This window comes from Mus pahari, chromosome 7, assembly GCF_900095145.1.
Source record: "Mus pahari chromosome 7, PAHARI_EIJ_v1.1, whole genome shotgun sequence".
Lineage (NCBI taxonomy): Eukaryota > Metazoa > Chordata > Mammalia > Rodentia > Muridae > Mus > Mus pahari.
This window is the reverse complement of record NC_034596.1, coordinates 72,519,601-72,544,750: the sequence shown is the minus strand read 5'-3', so window position 1 is coordinate 72,544,750 and position 25,150 is coordinate 72,519,601. Positions and strand designations below refer to the sequence as shown.

The 25,150-nt window shown below is 41.2% G+C and overlaps 1 protein-coding gene across 5 annotated transcripts in view; it reads right to left on the bottom strand.

Moving 5' to 3' along the window:
• Fut8 (fucosyltransferase 8) overlaps positions 1-25,150 on the bottom strand; it is a 290,411-nt gene that overhangs the window by 203,130 nt on the left and 62,131 nt on the right. Inside the window, exon 1 of one of the 5 annotated variants that reach the window (XM_021201869.2) lies at positions 7,017-7,107. The exons of 2 other annotated variants lie outside the window; for them this stretch is intronic. The gene's annotated coding sequence lies outside the window, so the exon portion shown is untranslated. Of the gene's footprint in view, positions 1-5,595; positions 5,659-5,943; positions 6,480-7,016; positions 7,108-25,150 lie in introns of those variants that run through there. 2 more of the 5 variants (XM_021201867.2, XM_029540854.1) reach the window with 2 other exon arrangements.

Genomic DNA, 25,150 nt, shown 5'->3' with positions numbered 1-25,150 from the left:
GTCAATTATATCTCAATAAAACTTGAAGAAATTTTTCCTTTTTTTAACTTTTTAAATAAACAGCTGAGCGCAGTGGTGCATACCAATAGTACAAGCACCAAGCAAAGCACCGGAGAGGCAGGAGGCAAAGGTAGGAAGATCACAAGTTTATCTTCTTTGTAACTGAGACTACAGACCAAGACCCTAAATAACCAAGCAAGCTTTTTTCTATACATTAAGTCCATCTCCCTTTCCAGATCCCAAAATAGGTTGCTTGTTTTCTAGTCTTTCATTTACAATGGAAGCAGACAATAACAGAAATTGTATAAACATATACTGAGTAAATCTGCACACGATTCTTGATAAGACCATTACGTATCATGTATCTGCATGGCTCTAATCCTCTGCAGTTACAGATGTCACAGGAATTAGTCTTACCTGACACCTGGTCTGCTAACTCTGTTATAAAATGGACATTTTTGCTGATTTCATTTCTATTATATCTTTGTGTCATTATAGGTAAGCACTAATAGCATCTTTTGTATTAAGAGGAACTGTTCTTGACTGTGTATCAGCAGGTTACTTTAATTCAGCATTTGGCCATTTTTAATAGACATACTTAGCAGTGAGAACATGAGTATTCCTAGAATACTTACAAATTAAAAGTAACATGTATCCCTTTTTATGCCCACACCTGACAATCTACAGACAGGGTCAAACTGTGGTAATATTTGGATAATGGAGGGCAAGGTAGCTATAACTCTGCACGAGGAGGCAGTCGGAGTTATTTACTCCTGAAGCTACTGAGAATCAACTTACCAAGGACAAGGAAGGGACTTTTCCACCTCAAGAATTTCAATAGCCACCGTAAGCCCTAGTATTGTGTTAAGCTTTCTAAAAGAATAGGAAAAATCAAAACTTACGTTAAAAAAGAAAGCAAAATATTTACTGTGTGTTAGCTGACTTTGAGTATGTTTTCTCAAAATTATAATCTTTTGACACTTGATTTGTGAATGAATGAAATATTCAAAGAAGACATCAAAACGATGACCACTTGCTACTTACACAGCCAGACAAACTGAACCAGTCTGATCCTATGTGATTAAGGCTCCAGTTATTTGACATTTTCTCCTTGTGAACTCCCATGAGTAAAGAACATTGTTGTTCACTTTAGACTGAGTTCTCTTCAGTGAATCTCCATATTCTGTTTTGCTTTTTACAGTATATTATTGCAAAGAGGTATGCAAAGATAAATAATTCATTTTCTTAAAAAAGCAGCTCCTTGTAATCAGGAGCTCTATACACAGACAGAAATAGCATAAGAGGCAAGAGAATGCATTCCAGGAAATTAAGAGACATGCTTTAAAGTAAAGCAATAATGCAACTGGCAACCTTTCTAATGCCATACTACCTTTTCTTTGTTTTTGACGTTAAGCACAGCTATCACTAAGATACATACTCACCATCCCATAACCCTTTTCTTTTTTTTTTTTTTGATGTTCTGCTTTTATTATTATTAGATACTTTCTTCATTTACATTTCAAATGCTATCCCGAAAGCCCCCTATGCCCTCCCCCACATATACACCCTGCTCCCCAACCCACCCACTCCTGCTTCCTGGCCCTGGCATTCCCCTATACCGGGGCATATAATCTTCACAAGACCAAGGGCCTCTCCTCCCAATGATGGCCAACTAGGCCATCTTCTGCTACATATGCACCTAGAGACACGAGCTCTGGGGGGTACTGGTTAGTTCATATTGCATAACCCTTTTCAAATCAAGTCACAGTTATTTTCACTTAACAGTGTTAAACTCTACAAAACTGGTATTCTAATCTTTTGTCTTTGCCTCAAAAACAAAAACAAGCAAAAAAAAAAATTAAAAATAAATAAATAAAATTAGAACAAATCTATTCAACACAGCAACTAAAGTTTTGCCTGGAAAAAAAATCTATGAGCCTAAGAGGAAAAAAAAAATACACCATAAAGATAGAGCATGACTGTAATCCCAGCACTCAAAAGTCTGGTGTTAAGGATCACAGCAAAATTAAGGTCAGCTGACCAACATAGTATGACAAACAAAAGACAGTGGATTTGATAGAGAAGCTATTAATCATATTTTCCATCTTTATCAATAATCTAAATTTCTTATCAATTGCATTAAATACATATAAAGTAATTATAAAATGAAGTCGTTTGTAAACATTGGTATGCATTTAGTTTGATGGTCTATATTTCACTTGTCATAAGGTTTTTGTTTGTTTGTTTCTGGACTTGTTTTTGTTGATTTAAGACAATGTTCCCATCCCTAGCTAGTCTTAAACTTCTAACCATCCTTCCTTTACCTCCACATCCCCTTTACACAATGCAAGTGATAAAGATCAAACCTGATACTTCATTCCTATGAGGCAAGCACTCTACCAACTAAGCTACATTCCCATAGCCCATTAGTTTATGCTGTCTATACTCTAGACAAATTCATTCTACTTCTAAATATTAATAAGAGTTGACATCTTATTAACTGATATTTCCCCCTTACAATGTCATTTTCTGACCAAAAAAAAAAAAAATTACAAAGAATTATTGTCTTGAGTAGTAATGCATGACTACTAGGTTTTGACAAATAGTCTTCTTGGGGGAAAAAAAGTGTAATGTTCCATGTCTATAATTCCAAAACATGGAAGGATGAGTTCAAGGCCAGCCTGAGCTACATCTAGTAGCTTCCAGATAACCAAGGCTACAGAGTGAGACCCTGCCTCACAAAAGAAAACTGACAAGCAACTTAAATGAAATTAGCCTTTTCTTACTATGCATTCTGTAGTATACATGAGTAACTCTTAAACTGACACGCATGGCCTAATTCCATAGCAGGGCCCTATTGGCCCATTTTCTATTTAAAAAAAAAAAGTACAGTATTATATGAATTCTATAGTATGTTGGGGATTTTTTTAAAGCTCTTTAAAAATCAGTTGTAAAAAATATGTGTTTACCTTTAAACACTTTTGACTGTCATTATAATGAGCTACAAATTAAAAACAATTCAAACAGCAATCCATTCTACTTTGTGGTAGAGAAATGTAAGTCAAAGAGTAAGAGAACCACAGGGAATCTGTTCTGATCCTTACTCCCATCCTACTCATCTGAAAAGCACAGATCAGCAGAAACACAGAGAACAGGGCTTTGGTTTCAAACGTTTACAATCTCACTTTTGTTTCCTTTTAAGGAAAAAACATACTGACTTTTTAAAAATCTTGTGTTTGCAAAACAAAACAGTTCCAGATTTATAAGTATGCTTTAAAATGGGCACATCTATCATTTAGTTAAACCAATATACTTTTACTAAATGCAATTTATAAAGTAAACCAATAACAACCACTGAATGGAAAGGGATCTATTTTTTAATTAGCACTGGTAAGGTTCTATTTACTTAAGAATGTGAATAGTGAAAGGCTCATCACTTAAAAATAAATATTTTAATAATTTTTAAATACACATCATTATCAATTTGTGTATATTTAAAGAGCATGTGAGTGATCAGACACAAATCAAACCCATATACTTTAGAAATTAAACAAAATGCCGCACACCATAAAAATAACTATTCTATATTCAAACAAATTCAACATATAATAGACTGCAAAATGACCTTGAGACTCTGCTGTCCAACTACCTACAAGGCCATTTCTTTACTAAAATTATCTGGTTTGGACAGAGAGAATTCACTACACAGTGAATATATCTATCTCTCCAGGACTATGCTTGAAGCTTTTTATCTTTTAGCTTTCTGTTATACCTTTTTGGGAGTACAGATTTTATAAAGCAAAAACACTCAATATGAGCAAAGGGTCAGGAACACACTCCACTATTAATGCACTGCCCAAGAGGAGTAAGAAAATGCTACAGCACATTCAAGTTTTAGTACACATTTTCAGAATTTTATATAAGAAATTCAAAAAACTTAAACTCCTGCCTTCATTATTCATGATTGACTTTTAAAACTAATTTCTAATAACCAATATACACACCCCACAAATAACTATGTACAGTTACTATGTCCACATCAATACCCCTAGTGTTTTAATTAAAAATGTATACCTCTCCTGGTCATAAAAATCTGGTTAGATGTTTTAAAAGTTCAAACAGCTATTAAGCTACACTTTGCTTTGGCACTAGCTCCCCCTCCAGACCAACCTAAAATAACTGCATTTAAAAAAAAAAAAAAAAAGCAAGAAAAACAAATTTTGTGACACACCAGAAATTTTCAAAATTCATCATTTTTGAGGTCATTGTTACTCCTTTGGAAAAAATAGTTAGAATTATTTTTTTAAAGACCACATTATAGGATCAGAATGATTGTCTAGGTCTCAGTTCTATATATATCAAATACAGCTGATTTGTAGAGAAAACAACCTCAAATGACTTTTAGATTAAAAAAAAATCCTTAAAATACAATCTGTAGTGTGTCATATTTAAGTTATTTTGAATCACTCTCCTAGTAGATCACAAGACATCCTTCATATTAACTCACTATCTTATCAAAGACATTTCTGCACGTTCCTGCAATCTATGCAAGTTTCATTCCAGCTGTTCAGCTCTTCAACTCAAACAGAATTCTCGATTTATAATAGCAAACTGAAAACCCAAATCTCCAAGCCACCCTTGTATGCTTACTGCCTAGTCATCTCTTGTTCCCTACATTTTCACTCGGCCTGCAATCTCAAATGCTATATATGTGTTAAAATACTGTCGTATTTATAATGAAGACTTATCTCAGAAGGACAGCAATGTACAGGCGCGTACTACTGTCAGAGACTCCTATGTTGCCTTAAAGAAAAGAAACATCTTACTTCTTTGCTTCAGTATATAATTTCTCCCATAAAATGCTTTATATATGATATACCCTTTAAAAGAAGTATGCATATAACACAGAACTTTAACCAAGAAAATAAATAAGCACTTAACCCCAGGAAGAACAAGACAACTAAAATAAAACCTACTTAAGAGTTTCTATGGAGCAAAGGCAAAGTTAAGTCAGTGACTTGTGATAAATTTAACTCTTAAATTGATAAAAACTTCCATTGCATTTGTTCCTTGAAACCTTTAAGTTCGGTGTGGTCTACGGGAGGTACGGGAGGATATGGTTTTCCTGGGCTCACCTTCTTGCGTTTTTCTTAAAAAGTAACGTGCAAAATTAGACACAAGGAAAAACACTACTTTCTTTGCTTTTCTCCAAGGCCTCCACGTTTAAGGCAAAGCGCTAAAAGCTCGCCAGGGTGCTAAACCCTAACCATGACAGTGCCATTTAACTTAAGAAATACCGTCTCTGAGGATTGCAAAGCCCACATCCAGAGAACAGGTGCTGCTACCGACAAACCACCCCAACTCCAGCAGGACAGACCTCCGCGGAGCTGATATGACTCATTTAACCTTCCCAAATAAGTTGAGACACTCCACAGCCTCCAGCTTGTCATTCGCAGATCAAAGGGAGGGGATACCGAGGCACCCAGGCCATTAACTGCCCTGCCTCAGCCACTCGCCAGAAAGCATCTTTGTGCAGGTTCACTCCGATTTCCAGCCCCAGAAGCCCACACAGCAAAGCAAAGCAAAGGAACCCACCTTCCCACGGTCTGACCGTGGGGACCCGGCTGCGGGGGCAAGGAGCGGTAGGTGCAGAGATTCGCTGAGGGACACCTCCCACCCCGCCCCCATCCCGCGGGTCCTGGGATGCCCGACGCCGCGGCGCCCCTCACCCAAGGGGCCAAGGCAACGCCGGGGCGTCCCGGAGGCTCCCTCCCCACTTTTCCCGGGGCCGCTGGCTGAGCAGCGGCTGCAGCAGTTGCAGCAACAGGCCCGGGATCGGCGGGAGGACGAAGGAGCGCCCGGAGCCCAGGCTCCGCAGAGCCCGCGCCCGCCCCGTCCTGGAGTCCGCGGCGCGCGGGGCCCGGCTCCCTAACGCCCCCTTACCCGAGGCGGGAGCGAGGCGGTCGGCGCCGTCCCCCGTCGCCACCGCCGCTGCCTCCAGCTGCAGCCGGCCGCGGCGGGAGAGTGGGAGGGGTGCTGGGGTGGAGGATGCTACTCCCGACTGAAGGGGAGAGGAAGAAACGGAAACAGGAACCGCGGCCGCCGCTTAACGGAGCCTTCGGCGCCACTGACTGAGGGAAAGCGCAAGGCGGCGCGAGCCAGGCAGCGGCTGACAGCGCGAGACCGAGCGCGAGCCGGGTCCAGGACGCGCGACCCCGAGCAGCGCCGGCCCCATTCCGTGAGGAAAGGGAGGGACGGGTTGGCTGGGAGCCGGGGAGGGGGCGGCGGGGGCCTGGAGCCCAGAGAACCCGGCCACTCGGGTCGGCCCGAGACCACGCGCGCACGCGCCGGAGTGGCTCCGACCCGGAGCGCAGGCGGGGAAGCCGCCGGCCGGCGCGAGCGGGCGAGGGAGGGAGCGAGCGAGCGAGCGAGCGAGCGGGCGGGCGCGCGCGGAGAGGGGCGCGCGCCCCTCGGCGTCCCAGCCTGCTGGGGAAGGGCGCGCATGCGCCGGCCGCGGCCTCCTCCAGCGACCCTGGCGTGTGCACAGGCTCCTCCCCGTCCCCTTCCTCGGTGCGGGTGGACAGCGGGGCTGCGGCATCCTCGGGGCCACGGCGGGACCCGAGTTCCAGCGGGACAGCGGCCGCGCGCAGGCTCGGCCTTTGGTCTCCACAGGCGAAGTCCGCCTGAGGGTCGGAGGCTGAGGGGAACAGCGCTCCCCACGCCCTAGCCGGCCGGGCCCACCGCCCAGAGGCGCACCCCGCTGGGGCTCAATAGGGCTCCGTGCTAGTTTCGGGGTAGTCTCTGCTGCTCGTCCGCCGAGGCACGAGCACACAGTGGCACCGCGGCTCGGGGCGGTCCGGCTACCCTGCGGGCTCTGTCTCCATCTGAAGAGAAAGAACCCCGCAGAGCCCGAGTTCGAAGCCCGGCCGTTCCCAGCCGCTGCTGCCTCAGCCCTTCGGAGGCGGAAGTTTATTGAGTACGGGAGAGGAGAGGCTTTGCCCTAGGATGCTTCCTACCCGCTCGCACTCGGGAATCCTGACGCCCGCGATGCTGAGCCGAGGGCTGAAGGGCTACCTCCGACCGACCGTCCCGGAGGGCGACCTGGGCGGGAGGACCCAGCCGCGCCGCCGGGGCACACAAAGTAGTCGCGGGCCGAAGGGGTGCCGCCGGGGCCAATCAGAGCGGGAAGACCAGTGAGTGGAGTGCGAACTGGCCAATCAGAGGGCCGGAAGATGAGCTTCCCGGGCCGAACTCTTCCCTGTAGCCTGGGGACCAGATCCCAAGCCGGGTGACTGAGTAGAAAAGCTGCCCTCAAGACAATTATTCTTCTCAGCACAGATAAATACTAGTAAATACTTTGGAAACGTATCTCTGAGTAAACAGGGCCAGACTTTTATATGCTAGTAATCAAAAGTCACAGAAAAGACATTAAAGAGTTCGTAGCCTGCCAAGAATGCAATCTACCTAATAACTCTCGTAAAATCCCAATGTTTATTCTAGGTCAGGAACGGTGTTTCTGAAATGAAAAGGACAGTGCTTTTTTAAAAGGAAAAAAAATTGCCTGTGCCTTCAGGAGCTCCGCACCCTGAGAAGCTTTTCCGGACCTGTGACGACGGGGTTAATGTGTCTTCGAAATAAAGCACTCTGAAGTATCTTAGAGAAAACACAGTGGCTTATTGAAGGTCACACAAAACTCTGGTGAAGTCAGAATTATGATCTAGCCAGAAAGCTTGGGTGTCATCATTCAACAAATCTGTAGTCATTTGTTAAATGTGTAGATAATTTCCGTGAGACTCTCAGTTCTCTGCTTGTTGCAAATATGCAAAATTTAGACTTATACTGTACTTAGATGGATTAAGGGCTAAAATTTCAACAGTCAAAAATCTGGATTATTTTTCCTTTTTCGTGAGTATGTACATGCTAAGGATGTGTTTTCTCCTGGGCTACACCCACAGCCTAGAACATTTTTAGGAGTCAGGTAGAATGTTTACTTTGAGGCTTCAACACAGCATTTAAAAAGTACTTTAACAAGTATGTGTGACTTGAATGTTTTCAAGGGAAAAAGAGGAACCATTTCTAGTTAATTAACACACTCTACCATTTGCAGTACTTGAAGATCTCTACATTCAACGTTTTATGTGTGCCTCAAAATCTCTGCTCCTTTAAATATTAAAACTATAGGAATCAAAGCATCCCACCTACTTTCTATTTAAGAAAGCCATCTAGAAATATTTGTAAAGAACTTAGCACAACTTTATAGGACAGCATAGTATGTAAGAAAGCACCAAACTGATGGCTGAAATACAGTGAGAAAGTAGTCCTTCAGCAATTCTGATCTCTGCTCAGTGTTCTCAAAGCTCCTTCAGGCCATGCTCAGGATGTAGTTACCATCCCAGAATTAGAAGTATCAGCTAAGCAACTGATATGTGGAAACAAATCTTTTCACATTTAGTTCTAGACCAGTAATGAATTTCTGAAAAAGTCACTTCAAACAGGAAGGAATACTAACTGGGCTCTTTGAAAACTAGTCTTAAATCAATCAATTGCTGTGGCACGTACCTGATCCTAGCACTGAGAGGGAAAGCTGAGGCCAAAGGATTGTTTTAAGTTGTAGTCTAGCCTGGACTATCTAGTGATAGTCAAATAATAGTAGTGACTAATTGATTCAAAAATAAAAGTGGGAAGGAAGACTCAGTTTGGGGAGTGTTTCTCTAATATACTACAAGCCCTAGATTCAACCTCCAACACTATAAAGGAAAAAAAATGTATTATTACATGTCTTCTATTCTCTCCAAAGGAACTGTGTAACTCAAATCTTCCACAGGCCCGTTAAGTGTTAGCCGGGTATACACATCACTCAGAGAGCACACCTTGCGAGACCGTTTTCTCTCCAGTCTGCAGCCCCCACTCTGTGACTGAAACTTCTCACACTCTCTCTTCTCACTCCTGCTGCTCACTTGGGTCTCTAGTCCCTGGCTTCTGATTTGCATTAACACAAGATGGGATGTCACCTCATCCCCCACTGCTCCCTTCCGAAATGAATACATGAGCCTTTCTTTACTTAGCCTCAAAATCATAGACAGGTTCAACACAAGGAAAAAAATAATTAAAGTTTAAATTTAAAGAAAAAAAAAAAACTTTCACAGCATTCTCCACACAACATTCTCCATCACCTGTTACACTAAGAACTAGAGGGCCCTAGCAGCTCATTAGTTTCTTCTGTGGTTCAGCTGGGGTCAATTCTTAGTCATCAGCTAGAAGTGTGAATGTGAGATGTGAAGGGGTCAACTCCTAGATAGTGGGAAATATCGAAATGAAAGTGAAGTACATGAGTGGCAACTTTATTGAGAGATTAGCTAGATCAAAGTTAATGAACTTGAATGCTTTCACATTTCCTAAGTGGTGAACATTCGTGTAGAAACTAGTTTGAAATTTACTACCATTTTACTATGCCTATAATAAAAATAATACTAGAGGTGTAACATTGCTGAGAACAGGGCCCCATGCTAAACTCTTTTCTTCCACCACTTAATTCTCAAATCAAACCCTTGAGGTACCGCCTATGACTATAGTGGGGGAATCAGGAGACTCGGCAACATCTGCTTAAGAAGTAACTTAAAACTTTTACATCCCTACCAATGTATACCAACTAATGTAGTTCTGGAAACATTCTTGATAACTTTTACTTTTCTTTGCTTTAAAGTAGTTGTTATAGGCCGTTTCACCTCTCTGGTATTCTATTTTTCGGGAAATCAGAAAAAGGATAATACAGTTGCTACTGTGGACAAGAAGATAAGACCTTGAATAATGATTTTTATTCATTGACTACCTCCTATTTTCTCATCTGTAAATTCAAGAAATTATTCTAGATAAGTCATTAATTGCTAGTTCTAAAACTATGGATTTGATAACAACATTAACAGGGACTACAAAAAAGTATGAAAAACAGTCTGCATCTTCAGATTTAGTAAGTGGCTTAAGGCACTTTTGAGCCAAATCCTCATTAAAAAGCTAGAGCTAACCATTCCCGTCAGGAGAGTAAATGAAGTGACTGACTGGAAAGCTGATGAGACTAGGCCGACTCTCTCCTCTCATGACTTGCCTCCACAGCTAAGTTCCTGTCTTCATCAAGTGTAAGCCGCATACACTTCATATTATAAATTGATGTGCTATCCACTACAGTTTCGTGGGTTTGTTCTTGCTTTAACTTGCTATCTTTTTAGATAACCACTTCAGAAGAACAACCCAACCTGATTCTACTATTCCCAGAACAGTAGAGAACTGCAAAGTTCACCCTTTCCTTTCAGACATTAAAAAGGTCACACCAGCCCTCAGTATCCCGTTTGTAGTTGAGCCAAACCATGAGACAGGGATAGCATTCTACCATTGGTCAGTAGAAGTGACACCTTTCCTAGGCACATCTATTTGTCAGTGTAAGTCCTTACAGTGGTTACTATCACTTAGCCTCAAAATCTGTATAAGTGGGTTTTTTAATTATTACATTGTGGTGTGTGTGTGCATGGGTGCGTGTGTGTGTGTGTGTGTGTGTGTGTGTGTGTGTGTGTGTGTGTGTGTACCAGGTCAGCACATGTCACAGCAGCACTCCTGTCGATGGAAAATCAGTTCTTTTTTCTTTCCTTTTATCAGGTAGGTCCCTCAGATCATCAGCTCGGGTGACAAATGTCTTTACCTGCTGAGCCATCTCACTGGCCAGGTGGGTTTGTTGTTGTTGTTGTTGTTGTTGTTGTTGTTTTGGGTTTGGTTTGGTTTGGTTTCCCTTCGGGTACCTCCAGTAAACCCTACATTGAGACAAGGTTTTACTAAATTACCCATGTTAACCTTGCCAAGTAGCTGAAGACATACACCACCAAATGCAGTGAGACTAGTATTGCTAAAGATGGTGAAGCATTTGAGTTCGGGTTCCCAAGCCAGGACTCCATGAAGCAACCCACCAAGCTCCTTCACGTTATCTGAGCAAACCTTTGATGTTGAAGCCACTTCAATTTGGCTGTATTTTTCACTACACTGTGACCTAGAATGTAAGTTATGCTGTGTTGATCTTTGCTAGAATCAGAATAGTCCCAAAGTATTACAATTAATCATCTTAATATCATTATACTCTTGGAGCAAACCAGCCCCCATCAGACCAAAAGACCTTTCAGTCCATGCCTAGGAGAGAGGATTCTTTTTCCCCTAGGTTTGAATAAGTCGGCCTCTAAAGCAAAGTGCTGCAGACAGCAGTGATGAAAGATGAACTGGCCATGAAATGAACACACTAAAGATGACAGCGAGGCAGGAAAACTCTAGAAGATACAATTGAGCTGATGATCATACCACATGGGAAGGCTACTCTTTCTGAACTCTTAATTCTGCACAATAATAATGCCGTTTGCTTGTCCCTCTATGACTCTATAGGGAGAAACTTCCTTTTGTATGTGTTTAGTTTCATCACAGTTTCAACACAGGATTACTAGCTTAAAAGCACTCAAAAATGTAATAAGCATTGAAAAATTTTAAAACATTAGCTTTCATTACTGCCTTCTGAAATATTATCTTTATTGATAAATGGGAGAAAATAATTTAATTTAATCCAGTCTCTTTAGATGAAGAGATTAAGATTTAAGATTACAATATTTATCAAATTCATCCAGCTTCATGATGGCAGATGTAAGGTTTGAAAAAAATAATAATAATTTTCATTTAAAAATTGGACTGAGCCAGGCAGTGGTATCAGAAGCAGGCAAATCTCTGTGAGTTTGAGGCCAGCCTGCTCTCCAGAGAGAGTTCTAGGACAGCCAGGGCTACACAGAGAAACCCTGGCTCAAAGAGGAATGGGGAGCCAAAAGTTGCACTGTCCTGGCTAATGATGTTCCTTCTAAGAGCCAAAGACCTCCTAACAAAATTCCCAATACCAGACATAAAAAGGCCTCTTTTGAGTTGTTGGTCAGGGCTGTAAAAGAGACTTCCAAAACATATAGACTTATTGTTGTCGTCCTTGGTTGCCTGTAGGCAGAGATTCAGTTCAGAAACAGGGACCAGAGGCTCCTGACCTGGAACTGATCTGAATGCCCTCTCCCTGAGAACTAGCTTTCACAGTACCAAAGGCATAAAAGGTTGCAAAGGAGGGAGGCAAGCACCAGTTCTATTTAGCTATGATGCCTAGGACCCACATCAATGACCAGTATGTCATTAAGGGTGCAGTAGTGGTATGTGTACTTTGGTAGTAACCAACAACTCTCTAATTGGACTTACCACCCACTCAACAAGAGGGAAAACATGCCTGGTAATAGAAACCTAGCCAACTACCCAGGGCTATGAAGTCATGGTTATTAGTGGAGAATCTATAACCACTAATTTACTAAGATAGCATAATCCATAGCCACACCCTGTAAACATCTGCCCTTGAACCACAGATAATTGTAGTGGTCACGTCTCATCAAGGAAACTTCTGTTTACAACAGATGAAGACCACTACAGAAAACCACAGCCAATCAATATGCAGAGAGAGTTGTAGAACCCAATCCCAATGCATACACCAAACAGTCCCATATCTAAGGCTAAAGAAACGCCATGGAAGAAGGAATGGAAAGACTGTAAAAGCCAAAGGATCAGGAAGTTTGATGTGAGATTGTGTCTATTAATAACATCAGAAACTAGGCCAAATCTGAACTGAACAAGGGTGACATGAACTGAACAAGGACATGCCAAGTGAACACAGGCAAAGCTCTTGAGACTTGAATGCTACACAAAGAACTATAAGCAACTGAGGAAAGCTGGGAGCAAAAAGGTGGGTTTTTCCCCAGAAAGAACATACCATTTGGTTGTCCAGTGCTGAATGGTTAGTGCAAACATACATGTAAAGAACATTATACAAACTCAATCGCTTATATTTAGGAGTATATATGTACACATACACACACACACACATATGCAATAGCAATTAGTGAAAAAAAAGAGGCCGTGAATTCGAAGGAGAGTGGGGAAGAACACTTGGGAAGGTTTGAAAGAAGAAAAGGGAAAGGAGAAACGGTGCAATTATAGGCAACCCTAAAACTTTTAAATGAAAGTAATTAGACTAGAGTATTGATTGCTCGGAGTGCTTCCTAACATGTGCAAGTCTCTTGGTTCAATCTCCAGCATTAGGGAGGCTTGGTCAAGAAAATCACATGCTCCAGGCCAACCTCAGCTCCTTGGTGAGTCTAGCCTATATAGAGAACCTGGTCTCTCTCTCTGAGAGGGCTGGGGGCGAGGGGAGAGGACCTAAGAAAATTACCATAGTTTCTAACTCAAGATAATGGGCTGTATTCTGTATTGAGGCAGTATACTATCCTGGTAGTTGAAAACTTGGGCTGTGGAGATGGTTCATTTGGTAAACTGCTAGCCACATAGAATTGAGGACTTGAGTTTGGATCCTCAGAACCCATGATTGTATGCACTTGCAATGCAAGCACTGAGGAAACCGAGACTGGAAGAACCCTGGTGCTTGGTAGCTGAAAGCAGTAAGGTCAAGATTCATTGGGAGATCCTGCCCCAGAAAATAAAGTGGAAAGCAACTGAGGAAGACACGAAATGCTGACTCCTAGCATACATACACACACACATACACACACACACACACACACACACACACACAGCCTTAAAACAAGTATAGTTTGAGTTGGTGAGCTGGCTTAGTGAATAAGACAATTTGTTGTGCAATCATGAGAACCTGAGTTCGATCCCCAGGCGGTCTAGCTGAAGTATCGTACTTCAGATTCAGTGAGAGACCCTCTCTCAAGGAGTAAGACAGAAAGGAATGAAGAAAGACTACCAACATCTTCATGTGGATTCTACATGAATGTACATGGGCATGCACACACACACACATACACACAAGCATATATCATGCCACTACACACACACACACACACACACACACACACACAAAACCCAAGTATAAGTTACATATATGACCTGAATTTAATCCTAAATTCAGATTTTTCCATCTGTAAAAAGGGATAATAATAATAGTTTATAGAGCTGTAAAATAGTCAATGATTCAATATGTTAAAAAGCATAATGCCTAATACACAGTAAGGATTATGTATAATATAGCCCTGTTAAGCAGTGCTTATCCACTACTAATTTTGTCTATATCCTTACTATTTGGACCACTAACCTATATTTTTATATCATATGTTAGACACTTTTTAATTGTGTGTGGATTGTAGTCAACACCCATCTTCCCAGTGGAGAAGCAGCCTCCTTTATTTCCATATTTCCATCACAATGGCCACAGAAATAGTATCCAAGTTAAGGCTGACTTCACTGGGCAAGAAGTCAACACCTGTCCAAACAGATCCAATTAAGCCTTTCCGACAGGATTTTTGGACTGAAAGGGAGGTCTTAGACCTCAGTAGATAGCAAATCTAAGAGATGTTACTGGATGTAGTTTTCACCAGGTGAAGAAAACTGTTCTACAGCAACAGAATAAAGTCAGTGAAAAGAGGGAAACTGAGGAGACTGCTAACGTGAATTTTTACACTTGGATCTTCATTTCCAGGTTTTCTTGACCTGTGTGGGTTTGTCTCTTTTAGGGTTTCTTTGTACTTTTCAGTATGTTCTCCGTTTTGCCTAATATGTTTCCATATAAGTTTATTTTACAATTATATTACCATAAAGTGAGATAAAAATAAAGACAGGAGCAATTCTTAGATTACTTATGCTTATTAATGACCCTGATGGCCACTATGGAAGAATACCACAAGTGAATTTTTATTGAACACGAAACATGTAAGGTACCTGTAGCAGAGACTTCAGATTAACTCTCTACACCCATTACCTCATGTTACAAGCCTGCATTTCTACATGTTCCTGTCAGAATTCAGCTAAAATCTTACTCTCAGTCTTCTTTGCAGCAAAAGTAGCCATATAATCAAAACTTGGCTATCAAAATCTAGTCGGGTATGATGTAAAACTTCCTTCAACAGTAAGAGAGGCACCTTTCTCCATCCTCCTAACTCTGTCAAGACACGTGTCAGGAAGCTTTTCAGAAGAGAGTCATTGCCTACAGACAGAGCAATAGTGAGTGAAGAGAAGTGGGGTCTCTGACAACTTTGTGGAGTCTCTGTGTCAATCCTGGAGTGTTCACCCCAATATTATTGTATGTGAAAAAGAAATAAAAGTGACTTTACCTCAGCCCCTATCATCTAAGTTTTTTGTTACACTCCACTGAACCTAGTCCTGATCCAGTTGATGCAGTGTTGTCGTTGTGATTTGATAAATTATACTAAGCTGGACCCATTAGTCTGCTACAAAAATGAAAACAAGTCAGAAAAGATCTTGAAAGAAATGCAACAGAGACTAGCACATTCTGTCTCGGTTAAGGATTAAAAAACAAAACTAAGGGCATGGGCTGGGCAGGATGGAACAGGTTCAAGGTCAAAGTGAAAATTTCCAGACAAAATTAATGCTTGAACACAGCACTTGCCCCAGCAAAAGTGGACCTTTCTGATGTCACCAAAGTTACAGTGTCTGCTCTGCTTGACATCTTAGAATTCCCCAGCAAGAGCCAGTTGGAGAAGGGTGGTGGGACAGGAAAGCGAATCAGGACAAGTGTAATGACATATACATATGAAAATGCCATAATGAAACCCATCACTTTATGTGTAACAACGTTTTCACTTTTGAAAATTTGTAAAAAGGAAACTAAATATATTTCTATTTGAAGACAAAAATCTTTTAACTTCATCTGAGGAAATATTAGATTCTAAGGAAAAAGACTAACCCTAACCAAACTGATAGAAGACTGAAAAGCTGGACGTTCCTTTTAAAGACAAAGACACTATCCGCTTATCTTGGCCAATACTATATAGCGTATTTATTGAATGAGTTAATTTTCATTGCAGTAGATCTTCCAGTAGGAACAAGAATATAACCCCTGGTTAGTCAGGATCTTGTATGGTTTCCGTGGAAACAAGTCCATATAAAGTTATAATTCAGAATGTAGATTGAAATTTTATTTGGATCGTGGCTTCATCATTTAATAGCTGTAGTACTTTGGAAGCTTTTAAAAGTTCTGTTTTGTGTTTTCATATCTGTAAAATGGGAATAATTATACTATTTACCTCATAAGAGTTTTTGTGACTATTAAATTTACTAATTCAGGCTCTTATGCACAGAAGCACACAATAAATTTTAGCTCTGCAAAATACTAAGCTAAGGCAAGCCTTTGTGGACATTGTTGCTATCTGATCTAAATTCCAAAGTCAAGATAACATGAAAACAGACTCTAACAGAGTGAAAGAAGTGATTGACAAGTTCTCTTAGACCAAAGGCTGAATGTCATTTGAGATCTGGGGTAATGTTAAAACACAATTGTTGATATTTAAAACAAGGAATAAAGGTTCCCAAAACAACGGCCTATAAAATGCTTGCATGATTTACAGCCCAACTTGTAAATCCATACAGATAGAGGTCAAGTGGGACTAACTTTTATTTATTTCAAAGCTGATCACTTAAAGTCCACTCCTCCGGTGGGGGCATAGCTGAGTGATAGAATATGTGCTTAGCATACACAAGGCCCTAGCTCTAGTTCAACTCCTTAAATGAAAAATAATTTTTTTTAAAAAAGGCATACATTTCTTATTTTGTTTCTTATACCTCATATTAATTGGCTAAAAGGAACATGCAATTTACTTGATCTTTTTAAAATGCAAGGAATTAAGAACTACTCACTTTATTTCAAAGGGGTGTAAGACTCTTAAACCTACAATAATGAAAACATCATCTCCTTGAGGCTGGAACACAGTCAGATGCTACAGTAATCCAAGACTTGCCTCAGATATGTCTGCTTCTCTTGCGTCCCATGTTATCTCTGCTTTTCGTCTCCTTTCCATACCAATTCACCTCCATTCTTTTTGTTTGCTCTGCTGATTTATTTTATATTGTGTTTTATTTTATTGAGACAGGATTTCACTATGTAACCCAGCACAACCTGAGACTCATGATCTTTCTACCTCAGCTCCCCAAGTGCTACATTTACAGATGTGTGCTGAGACATATGACTCATTCTATCTTTTTCATGTGTAAATATGTGTGCTTGGCTGACGTGTGTACATGTGTGTGTGTGTGTGTGTGTGTGTGTGTGTGTGTGTGTGTGTGTGTGTGTGTGTGAAAACTGCTGGTGTCTTCCTTGATCACTCTTTGCACCCTTTGAGACATGGTTGCTCACCAAATCAGCTAGACTCCTGACCAATGAGCCTGCAGGATCCCCACCTCTCTGCCTCTCAGAACTGGAACTACAGGCATGAACCACCATGCTCAACTTTTTATGTGGGTGCTGGGATCCGAACTCACATATTCAGGCTTGCACAACAAGCTCTCTACCTATAGAGCCAACTCCTCAGGCCTCTCGTCTGCATTCTTTATTCTGCCTTGTAGAATCTTTTTGCTCATGATTTCAGATTCTTTGTAATTTCATCCTCCTCTTAAAAACAAGGACATACTAATTTAAAATTTGAAGTAGTTCCTTGGTTCAAATACTCCATAGAAGGAAATCTTGACCTTCTAAATTTCTTCCTATTAAGCCATATTAAGGGTCTCCCTGCCTCTGTTTAAACTATTCCAAGTCACTGATGACTACCCTTTCAGCAGCAGCTATAGTCATGGGCGTAGTGAACCTTCTACCAGAAATGAAAGTAACATGGTCAGGTAGTTTCGCCATTGAATCCCACGGGTCTAGAATAGTGTTGGCCTATGGGAGACGGGTATTGACAGGTTTTTAAATGAACACATGAATGAATGAATGAATGAATGAATGAAGTGAATTTTATTGCAACAGAAAATGTTTAAATAAAGAAATCTTTCCATGTTAGATCCTGAAATGGTTCCCAAGGAAGTCTTAATAGCTGCTAATGATTATTTTTAAAACATCATAGAAAACCTTCTATATGCTTATGTTCACATTCCTAAATAAAAGAAATCCAATTAGCCATGTCTTTTATAGACTATTCTTCATTTTATGAATAAGAATCTAATAAAATATTCTGTGCAATCTTTCATTTTTAATATTCCATACACCTCTGGGGTGAGGGGGTACTTGATTACATTTTCTCCACCACTGGCCATCGATGTATTTGCCAGCTCTGTTAAGTAGATATGGCTGTACTGACCTTTCTTCATCAAAAAATGATGATCTAACAACTAAATATAATATTTATAACATCGATTTTCCTGAAGAGCTTAGGACATATGAATACTTCAAAGATGACTCTAGAGTGTTTATTTAAAGTCTGGGTTGTTATGATTCCTCATGACCTTATAGCTTACCTAAAGTGTCCTTGTCCTTATATCAAGCTACCAGTCTGACATTCTCATCAGCCAGTGGGTCTGAGTATATACAATTGTATATATATATATATATATATATATATATATATATATATATATATATTCCAGTGAGTTTTTAATGGTTAATATTGTCAATCTAGAATTACATGGGAGGCCAACTTCCAGGTGTGTCTGTGAGAGAGTTTCTAGACTGGGTTAGCTGAGAAGGTAAGGACTATCCTGCATGTGGGCTGCGCCATCCATGGACTGGGGTCCTGGGATGAGCAAGAGGAGCAAGCAAGCTAAGCATCCATCACTCTCTTTCTCCTAACTGTAGTAGATTCAGGATGACCTAATGCTCTGAATTCCCCTCCACAGGGATTGTACCCTCAAACTGTGAGTCAAGATAAAGCCTTCCTTCAGTTGCTGATGGTCGCTATTTTGTCATTGCAGTAAGGGAAGGAAGTAATACCAGACTGGATAATAAAACCATCACAAAAAGGCTTGTACCCAAGTGATTATGGTTTTGTGGTAAGGTAAGCTCTGTTTTTCCTACGTTACAGTCATCACACTGATGATATCGTTGGATAATCTGTATAGGCGTTACCTTCGATAATCTGTATAGGTGTTACCGTTGGATAATCTGTACAGGCGTTACCTTGGATAATCTGTACAGGCGTTACCTTGGATAATCTGTATAGGCGTTACCTTGGATAATCTGTATAGGCGTTACCTTGGATAGTCTGTATAGGCGTTACCTTGGATAATCTGTATAGGCGTTACCTTGGACACCTGCACCCCTTTCACTGGCTCTGTGCTTACTCTGCTGAGCTTTGACGGAAAAGCATGGGCAATTCAGTGAGAGGCGGTCTCTCCTATTACATAATTTTCCCAGCTATTAGAAGTAGGTATTGACTAAATCTCTATAGAACATCATATGAGAGAATGAATACAGAGCACTCGTTATGGTCAAAGTGAATGTTGAATTTAGGATAGTACTTCCTCTAAGTTTTCTGTGTTCTTCTCCAACAGCTAGAATCAGTGTCTAGTACAGTGGTTTCCCAGCCTGTGGGTTGTGACCCCCTTGGGAGTCAAATGACCCTTTTGCAGGGGTCACATACTAGATGTCCTGCATATCAGACATTGGCATTAAAAGTCATAACAGTAGCAAAATTACAGTGACCAAGTAGCAACAAAATAATTTTATGATAGGAGGTCACCACAACATTAAGAGCTGAATTTAAGGACTGCAACACTGGGAAGGTTGAGAACCACTATTCTAGTACTTTCTTGCCATAGGGTTACTAAGCTCCATAATTCCTCACATTCCTTGGTAATCAAGTTAAAGGTAAGATCTGCCCAAAGAGATGAGGCAGCGGTGATGTGGGTTATTTTCTAGCCCGGTCAGCAGTCAACTGTAAAAACTCAAACTCTGCCTTTCCGTGATTTGATGACATTGACGGGGACACATTCTAGATGGTCCTGCAAAAGCAAAGAGGTGGCCTGGATCCCAAAGAATACACTGAAAGAAGAGTAGCTTTATATGCATTGAGTGTGACAGAGGCAAGAAATATATGTTTATTGCACTAAGTCACTAGTGTTAATTAAATACCTACTTAGATGGGACAACGAATTAATAGGGAGCAAAATTCCAGCTTCTGGAATAATCAAATAAACCATGTGCCCTGATCTGGCTGCTTTTAGAGGGTGCATTTTCTTATTCAGACACATCCATTTAAACTAGCAGCAGGCCCAGCTTTCCGAAGCCCCTCGCATTTGATCACCCTGTCTCATTTTTTTTTTCTCCTTTGTAATCTTTAAAGGGCCACCAGGTTAGTGTTGGCAATGCATAACTCTGATCAGGAAATGCCTCCGTGGCTTCAAGTACACACAAAAGCCTCCCAGATCCTCCAAGACTCACTTAGCAAATCTATTTCCACAGTCCAATCACTTGTCTTGGTCCCCTCATGCCTGTGTTCTCCATTACATTCAGACCTAGTTTGTGGGAGCTGTGCTTTTGCTTACTCTGTCGTTTCCACAGCTCAGACTATCCTCGAGCCCTCCAGCCTCTTGTGACCAATCCTCCCTTTTATATCTCAGTTAAAAAGCTAAATTCCCATCCTATAGAAGAATGTTTCTGCATGTTGATAAAGGGGGAATCGCCCCTTTATTCACTTTAGCAGACACCTCCCTTCTGGCCCTGCAGTACAGAAAGAATTCAGTGGTATTCTCACCCATCATTGGCTCCTGCTCATAGGAAGCAAATGACAAGAGAAGACAACCATGCACTATGTGACGACTCCTACTCCGTGTGGCGGTTAGGAGTACCAAGTAAAATATGCCCCATTAAGTCTTGACTGTCAAAGAAACAGTGAATTGTTTTCCTGTTTATTTCATTGGGTGATTTTTGTTTGTTGGTTTCTCATGTCCCAGATATTTCCTAATCTTAAAAGAAGTAGTTGTTGTTTTGGGGAAATCAAATATAACTAGGTACCCTGCATTTTTTGTTTGCTAAGTCTGAACACTCCAGAAGCACCCTCCCCTTTGTTCTGTCTGTGGCTCCCAGTGGGGCAGAGGGGAGAACCCACACATAATCTGCCCCCCACACTGCCATTTGAAGTAGCACTCCCTTCTCCACAGTGGTGTCTCTCTTCCTGTTTTCATGTGTCATGGAGTTTTCTACACGATAAACCTCTCAGATGACAAAATGAGCCTCTTGAAGTCAGGAATCTTATTCTTCATATCCTTTCGCTGGCTGACTGCATCTCAGAGGCATCTTTCATGTACTGACTACCCATTTGCTACATTGACATTTCAGGAATTCAAAATCAGCAACAGCACCAGAAATTTTAAAGCAGATAAAAGCTTCAGAAGAAAATGCCTTGGGCATGCATAATAGCGAATCCTAGCACTTTTTCTGACTTGCATAATGAGCCATGGCTTTATAATTTTGGCCTCACACATATGTTTTCAAATCTCTCTCTCTCTTGTCTTCCAGGGAATACTTGGCTCGGTCTCCCCGAGGTACGTCAGACATTCATAGGAACATGAGCTATGTCTAAAAGCCATTCTGCTAAAGATGACTGCTGGAGGAACAACTCGCTCCTGAAACAAGGAGCTGAGAATAGAAAAAGACTGAGGAGAAAGACACTACATATTTGCAGGGCCTTCAGCTACATTCTAGTCCTCACACATGTGTCAGGAAACTACCTGAGACCCAGAAGAAAGTCACCAAAGAGGCATAATTCCTGGAGGTAGCACAACAATGGAAATAGTTCTTATTCTCAACAGCCTGCATGGCAAAAGTTCAAGATACAGTAAAACTTCAGGTCCCGTACTCAGAAAGCTATTGCCTCATGAGACCAAATTAGCCCTACACTAATCATTCTGCTTCTATCAGAGTTCAAGTGCAAGCCTTAAAATGATCCAAATCTTTGCCAGTAGCTCTCTTGTATCCTAGGACATGACTCAAAGACATTTAAAGGAGGCCAGGGCAGATGACTCATGGGTAGAGGGGCCTGCCATCAAGACTAACTGCCTGAGTTCCATTCCCCAAGTCCCCGTACATACCTGCGATGACATGCACACACCTAACCACACAATAAATAAATATAACAATAGTGAAAATTAAAGGGATTTTAAAAGGCAAACAACCCTCCCCCCAAAAAACCAAGTAAATGAAAACTCAGCTTCCAAAAATATGAAATGTATCATACCTGAAATGTAATTTAAAAATGTACCTAGTATATGAAAAGCAGGAAAATACAGTCCATGAGGAGGAAACACAGTAAACAGATGTAAATAAAGCCTCAGATGATAGACAAAGAGATTAATTCAGTAATTATAACTATGCTCAATATATGTAAGAAAGAAAGAAAAGCACAAGTGTGTAAGTAGAGGGGAAAAGTCTGTTTTTAAAAGCTCCGGTTGAAATTTAGATGATAAAATACAAAGTTTAATATGAAAACTCAAAACTGCTATAGGAATTATAATTTTCCCATTTTTCTGTCGTTATGAACACCATGAGTATACAAAATGATATTTTTCATTGGGTTTAAAAATAGTCCTTTTAATATAAAAATCCCAAAGCCACATAAAGTCTGTGCATCCGAACCAGCAATATAGAACAGTGTTTGCGTGGTAAAAATATGCGAGCTGCAATTGCTATTGGCATTTATAAAATAGGAGCAGCACACTGGCTTTTCTGTATGCAAAGCATATTAAGCCATGCATAACTTCCATTTGAAGACGAGTTTAAGTCCAATGGAGAATGAAACATTGAGTTCTTTGACTTCATTTTTAAGCTGAGTGCATGCATAAATTAAAGAAAGACTTTTTATAGGCGCCACTCAGATTATGGAATAAAGCTAGCAAGTTTTAAATCATTACCAGGATTGGTTACAGCAACAGTTTTGTTGGTGAGCTGCACTTAGGAGCCGAGCCTAAGAAAAGCAGGTGAAGAGGAGGGAGAAGATGGAGCAAGCAGAAGCAGGACAAAAGAGAAGCTTGTGAGAACCCAGAGGGCTACCATTTATAAGAATCCGTGAATTTCCTTGACTGGGGCTGAGATGTGATAACACGAGAATCCAATTAAATTCATCGAGCAATTGACAAGCGCCTGTTACCTGCAAGATGCCCCACCAAATGAAGTGCTGTCCCTTTCCTGCAGAGCAAAAATCTACAATGTTAGAGATGGGTGCCGATACATAAATAACTGTATTATAAGTCAGACCAACAGCCTCGATAATGAAGACATCACCTCAGCTAAAAGAGGAAGAAAGAGTGCAATAATAACTGAATCCTGGGGTGGGAAATGGGGAAGTTGCACAGAACAGGGGATGTTTAGATGGCCTAAACGAATTAAGAGATATTACGATGCGTGAAAGAAGATAATGTGGTTATTATCAATTTAAGTTCTTCCTCCCTCTCACAGCCATTCTTTCTCTGCCTGTCTCTGTCTTGTTTAGTAGCCAATAGACTGCCCTGTGGACTGTCCTTGCTGGCTGACCAAATAAAAATACTGGCTGGAGAAGAGAGAGAGAGAGAGAGAGAGAGAGAGAGAGAGAGAGAGAGAGAGAGAGAGAGAGAAGTTGGAGGCCCTACTCGTGGTCCCTTTCCCAAGGCTCCAGCTCTGAAGACAGAGCTCCGTCCCCTTGGCACTCTGGGTGGAGGGAAGTAAGTGCCCACTGTGTTGATCTCTGGGTGCATCCACCACACTTGTGGTTTCCCTTTATCCTGGCCATCTCTCTGTAAATAGAGCTTTCATTTAAACCATATGAGTTGACTCCCATCTTAGACTAAGACTAGTACAAACAAGAGTAGAAAGGAACATAACATTAGGGAACCACGTGAGCAGAGACATGAATTGGAGGCGGGGGGAGGGACATAACAGAGACAGGAGTCTAGGGTATTGAAAAATGGTTCCAAAGAACTAGAGGCAAATTGTGGGGGGCTTCAGGGAAGAATTTGGACCATGTGAGAGAGATCCATTGGTAGATATTGAGTGGGGTACCATAGAATCTGTGTTTCAGAAAGGTCTCTGGGGAAAAAGGAAAAAATGGAATAAAGAGAAGGAGATCCGAGGCAGGGTGGCCAGGAATGAAGGTGTTTTAATCAGGCCCTAAAATGAGAATCATGGATAATTATTTACAAGCAATAAAATATAAACAGTCTCTTGTCAGGTATCCCAGGCTGGCCTTGAACTCACAGTCCTCCTGCCTCAGCTTCCTGATTTCTGAGATTACAGGCATGCACCACAATAACCAGCATGGGGATTTTTAAGGATGGTTTCCAGGTGTTCAGCATGATTGTGTGGAAAAAAGAGAAGTCAGATAAAACACACAGGAGAGTCTTTGAATTGAGAACATGATGAAAAAAAAAAGAGAGAGAGAGAACATGATGAGTTTGGTTTAGACTATGCAGAAGTGTCGTCAGCTCAGCTCAGATGCTCCCACAAAGGTGGACACGTGGTCCTGAGTATCAGGAATGAGGCTTTAAAAATGAAAATAAAAAGTAGAGATAGCTGAACCTTGTGAAGCAGTTCATCTGTATTGCCAGTCATATCAGAAGCTGAGGCAGAAGCACCACAAGTTTAAGGCCTGCTTGGGCTACAGTTTGGGTAACTGAGCTAGATCTTGCCTCAAAATAAAAGAAAGAAGGAAACGGAGGGTTGGGATCTGGGGTGTAGAAGATACAGTTCAATGAGAGAGCACCTGCTAGGCATGCAAAGGTTCAAGCCCCAGTGACAGCAAGTCAATAAATAAGAAAAGCAAACACCCCAGGTTGTGAGTCCCAGCAGTAGTTGAGAATCACCTGAGAAGTGATTTAAAAAAAAAAAAAAAAAAAAAAGATGCCAAAGCCCAACCCCAGATCAATTAAATCCGATTTCTCTGTGAAGCCTGAAATCGGATTTAATTGGTACACATCTAATCAGATTTAATGGGATATAATCTGGGTTTGGATTTTTAAAGAGCTCCCTGGGTGATTCTCAGACACATCCAGAGCGAACACTAATCTAGAACAGAGCAGAAAGAGCTAAGGATGGATGCGAGAACGGCAGTGTATGTGATGAGCCAGCCAGGAAGAGGATGATGAGTACCGGTGATAGGGTGGCAGATAAAGATCGAGTCCACGGGGAGAATTTTGTCCAGGGAGTGTCATGTAATTCACAGACCACAGACAATGGGAGAGGAATGCAGGGAGGCCACTGAAACTGATAAACAGGCTGCAGAACCAGGTTGTGATAAAGTGCCTCACAGACAGGGAAGTGGAGGGAGGAAATGTAGTCTCTTCTTGGGAGAGAGAGAGAGAGAGAGAGAGAGAGAGAGAGAGAGAGAGAGAG